Source organism: Pygocentrus nattereri, chromosome 24 (assembly GCF_015220715.1).
Source record: "Pygocentrus nattereri isolate fPygNat1 chromosome 24, fPygNat1.pri, whole genome shotgun sequence".
In the NCBI taxonomy this organism is placed as follows: domain Eukaryota; kingdom Metazoa; phylum Chordata; class Actinopteri; order Characiformes; family Serrasalmidae; genus Pygocentrus; species Pygocentrus nattereri.
The window spans coordinates 18,509,676-18,515,124 of record NC_051234.1 but is presented as its reverse complement, the minus strand read 5'-3'; positions in this window follow the sequence as shown (position 1 = coordinate 18,515,124).

Genomic DNA, 5,449 nt, shown 5'->3' with positions numbered 1-5,449 from the left:
TCTCCTCTGATCTGCTAAAAAAAAAAGCTCAGAGTCACGGTTACTGCTTCAGAAAGTAGCGCTGGATGAAGTTTGCATTTTATGCTGGAGTTGCACCTCTGGTGTCAAATTGCTATGGAAACCACTCCCCTCTATCCACCCTGCTCGGCTTCAGCTGGACTAAGACCAACTGCACTACTGACCTGGAATACATTTTTGTATGTGTTTGTTTTCATATATTTTTAGGACAAAAATTGTCCTGTCTATGGTAAAATGAGAGAAAACAGACATGCAGACATACCTACAGTTAAGATTAGAATTTAAAGAATGTTTTGATTCTTATTCCAATCACAGACACATACTCATGTACATAGATATAATCTCATGTCCTGAAACTGTATAAAAACCAATTTGTGTGTGTGTGCTGGATTTGAGTCACTCTGTGTGTTTGTAGTGAAATAATTCTCCATGATCTGCTACTATTATTGGTTTAAAGTTTCAAATGGTGCATTCACTGCTATGCAAGATGCAAGGAACCTTGAAAATTGACCCAAGTGGAGAGATTTTAGAAAAAGTGTTATTATTATTGCTCTTTATTTCCAGTAAATTATGAATTATAAGTTATACTACAGTGCACACTGTAGCTTACGCATGGCTGCAGCCGTCACAAAATTTACTTCGGATTTCCAAACAAACCAAAGCTGTGTAATGTCTGTGTCCATTATTTAAGGTGGTGAACAGATTTGTGTATTTTTAAAGATGGAAAGTGTAATGATCAGCCTTTCCCGCTGCAAAACCTTTCCACACAAGCGCTTATGATCAACGTGCGTCCAAACCAGGCAAAGCGGTCACTCTGAAAAACCAAAAGGCCAGTTCACCCCAATGAAAACAGTATTTGTATTTAGACTAGTAGGATTTGGAAATGTTATGAGCACTGCACTTTTTGATTACATTCTACAGTCCTCTGTAACACTAACAAAACTCTAAACTCGGCCTACAATTCAACCACAGCTCTCTCAGCCACAGAACTAGCTTCAGGAGCATCGGTTCTAGCGTTGACTTGCAAAATTAAATAATTATTTGACAGCTTTATTTTCCAAACTCTTGTTAAAAGCACATGTTGAAACTCTTTTGGCCAAATTGTGGTTTAAACACACCCCTAAAAGCTCCTTCACAGAAAGCTTTTACATGAAATGGTTTTAGGCTAAAACATCATTTGTAAAATCAGTTCATGGTGGAGGAATCCATGCAGGGTGTTGGAAGGTGAAACAGTCACCAAAGAAAACTTTTTTTTTCCAATAATATTTTACTATTGTAAACATTATGTATAAAAACTCAGAGGACATGTAGGTTCACTGGTGGTTTGGATAGTGAATACAGTATCTATATTTGTGTTGAAGACATTGTGACTCCTGGTTCCTATCACCACCACTGTAAAGATATCGGAGCCAGCAAGTTTTACAATGAATCATTTTACATCAAACCACTCTGAATGACTCTGAGCCACTGAATTATGCAGAAAATTCCTTTTGGAATTCCTTTTCAAAAGACAATGAAGCTAAAATATGAGATTATATAAGTCAAAAAAATAATGCAGTATTAATAGTTTGAGATACATTTGAGGATGCTTTAGTCTACTGTTTAAGGGGTTTCTCATTATGTTTTGTGTTTGAATGCCAGCAAAACATTATAACAGTACTTAAATATGTAACTAATACTAATACTCGGTACAAACTTTTGCAGTTACAGTTTATGCTGTCCTAATATTTCTGTCCTTTTGGTCGACCCAAACTTTCCCCCACCATAGCACACTCTAGGCAAGTGTGCGCATGATGTTGGACTATTAGGACAGTGAAGCATTTAAGTAAGTGTCCTGAGTCTATTCACTGCCGTGTGCACTGGATGAAGGAATAAATCTGTCTCACTTCTGTCCCCTGCTGGTGAGTTTAGGGCTGCACAGCTACATTTTAATGGAGAACATGATTTCTTTTCATTTCATTTGCATCAGAAAGAACCAAAGCATACATTTAAAGGCTATTGCACCCATTTTCAGTTATTTTTTTCACAGAATTCTGTCGTTGCGATGTAAACAGTCATTCAGAGAGGTTTGGTGTAAACGTTTTTGGAAAAATTACTGGAGCTCATCTTTAAAATGAGTTGAGATTCTTAATTACATTTTAAAACAGCTTGTTTTCTAAACTGGCCACTTTTGCAGCTTAGTTTGAATATGGACCAAGGGCACCACCAGGGATTAACACACCCTTTAAAAGATTTTTTAATGGCCCTAAAATGTCCATCATGAACTTTTAGAGTAGTATTAGTTCTTAAATTGATATTTTAAAAAAAGATGAGTATATATGGTAAACCTATTTCTCTTCAGTTTGTAATAAGCATGGATCTAATATGACTTAAATGTTGAAGTCAGGCAATTTATCTCCTCTCAGATAAGCTGCAGGTCCTAAACATGTTATTCAATCACTCAGACTACAGTCCCAGATCAGACCTCCTTCAGGTCTTCTAATTTGATAGTCTCCAGTACTGAAAGATATGTGAAAACAAAGAACATAAAGTGCTGTCAGTAACGTTGCTTCTCTTTTTCTCTTTCACAATCTCAGTATCAGTGAACGTTATTAAAATGGTCGGCTAACGAAGCCGGCATATCCCCTTTCATTAGCTACCTCACACAAACCTAAAACTAGCTAGTCAACCTTACATTTACATTTATGGCATTTTGCTGACGCTCTTATCCAGAGCGACTTACAATTTGATAATTTTTACACAGGTAGGCCAAGGTGGTGTTAGGAGTCTTGCCCAAGGACCCTTATTGGTATAGTGTAGGGTGCTTGAACCCCAGTCTACAGCGTAGAAGGCAAAGGTGTTACCCACTACACTATCCAACCTAACCTTGCTAGGTTAAGTTAGCTGAACTAACATGCAACCAGTAAAAACTCGCTAGACATCTAATTTATATTGACCATAATTTGTCACAAATCCAGACTGCAGGTAGAGCCCTTCATTCTGTAACTACTTAACATTTCACTCTACATATCACACATTTCTGGAAAAGGTTTAATGTTTATTTCAGACAGCTTCTAGTAAATCCTGACCCAAATTCAGCAGTTGTCCACTGACGCTCTGTAGGGCGAGGAGCACCAGAGCCCCTCCCCCAGGTCTGATATGATTGGCTAACATCATAGGAGGTCTGATATGATTGGCTGAGCCAAATCACAAAGGATTGCCTTCTCCTCTTACGTTGTTAGAAAAATGTAGTTTTTCTTAGAAAATTAACATTCATAAAAAATGATGAAAAAACATAGGATATAAAACCTGTATATGAGTTTTTTTACGTTCAAATTTGCTGTTTTCACTTCTTAAAATATTTGATGTTAAAACCACCACCAGATGGCAATCCTTCTCCAGGCATGGTTCTCCTGTGACAGGCCTTACAGTTTCTGTCCCTGCAGTTACATCGTCTGCTGTATTACTCAGTACTTAGTCACCCTGATATCAGATCAGATTTTGTATATTGAGCGTAGTTGAGTTAGATAGGCCATTAATAGTTCTGCTAACACCTAGTAAATCTTAAAGGGCCGCCACATTTGTCTTGCATTTGCATTCTTCCACTTACAACATCTGTGTAGGGTTATGTGCCAGAAACAGTCATAACTCTTTTTTGACCTTTCTTTGTCCCTTGGAATTAGACATACTGTTTTTTTTTTATTATTGTGTCTTTAAGACTGGTATATGTAAATGAGCACTGTTCTGGTTGGCTGCTGTAGGCTGAACAGGATGATATATATATATATATATATATATATATATATATATATATATATATATATATATGTATATATATATATATCGCTGCTGTCAGAATAAAACCTCTTTACAGGAGAAAGAAAAAACCTACTTTACTTTCAATGTAAGTCAATGGAACCAGAATTTTTTAAAATTTATTTTAAAAGAATTTAAATTTAAAAAGAATTAATTTTTGCCCATTTATTTTGGTCCATCCTTCATGAAATTTAATAACTTAATTAACCCTTATTAGTCCCACAATGGGGAAATTTCACCTCCGTATTTAACCCATCCATGAAGTGAAACACCACATACACTCTAGTGAGCACACTTGCCCAGAGCAGTGGGCAGCCCAATCAACAGTACCCGGGAAGCAGTTGGTGGTTAGGTGTCTTGCTCTAGGACACCTCAGTCATGTGCTGTCGACTCTGGGGATTGAAGCGGCGACCTTCCAGTCACGAGGCTTGGTCCCTAACCTCTAGCCCATGACTTCCCCATGCAATACTACACACAATACTAAAGCCCAACGTGCATTTTCAAATTATGTCAAAAACAGAAAAGCGACAAAAATGGAGATACAAGGTTTTGTTCCAACAACAGTGATATATTGCGACTTAGTTTCCATATGTGAACTGGGGAATGAACGGACCATTGTTAAATGTTAACAGTGTTTGCAAACTTTTGATTTCAAGAAGGCTTTTTGTGGGCCCTTAAGACTTAGTATTCAATAAGTACTTTTGAAAATTCTGAACACAACCTTGTTTGAGCCATAAGCTGTGTAAGCAGTCGCTTAGGCCCCCCTGAACATGCAGTGTTAATTTATTTACTTGCTTACTTAATTTATGTCCATATACAATATAATGATTATATTTCTTCTGTATGTAGTTTTTTAATGTTTTATTGTCCTGATCAAAATGGTCATAACTTTAAAATGAAAGAAGTTAACTTCAGACACCCAACATGTCTTGGCTGGTTGACTACATCTGGAGTAAAAGGGTGGAAATTGGTCAATTTAATCTAGAAACTGACACATTCTACAGTAAACAGCTGATCCTCAAGAAGTGTAAGAAGAGCAGTCTACTAATTAATAACCAAAATACATTAACTTTTATTACATTGGAATTTGAAATGAAAACTGATATCCTGCAAAAGATAAAAAAATTCTCAGAGTACTCAGAAAAGTCTACAGCATGAAAGTATTTAGACCTGCACTTCTTCTGCCAGTGCAGTCCATCCAAAGAGAGAGACACAGAGACAGTATTGTTCATCTAAAGCATGTGATATACTGCCTGGGAATGTGTTTCGGAGGTGACAGGCCGAGCATGCGACACCACACCATATGTGGAGATTCAGTATCAAAGCTGTCCAGCGTAGGGTGTTTCCATTATAGAGGCATGATGAGGGTCCACTGTCGCTCTCTTGGTGTAGTGTTACTACGTGAACATTGATTTTGGCGCGATTGGTTACTTCAGGAAACCTGTGATGTTCTCCCAATGTAAGCCCTGTGTTTCTCTCAACAATGGCGTCCAAGACAAAGACAGCAGACATTCAAGGTAAACACTAGACACCACCGTCATTTACATATAACAGCCTTAAAGGCACAGTAGCAAATAGCCTGGTCAATTCCAATGGATAAATAAAATTCCAATGGTCCATAAAACCACACTAATGT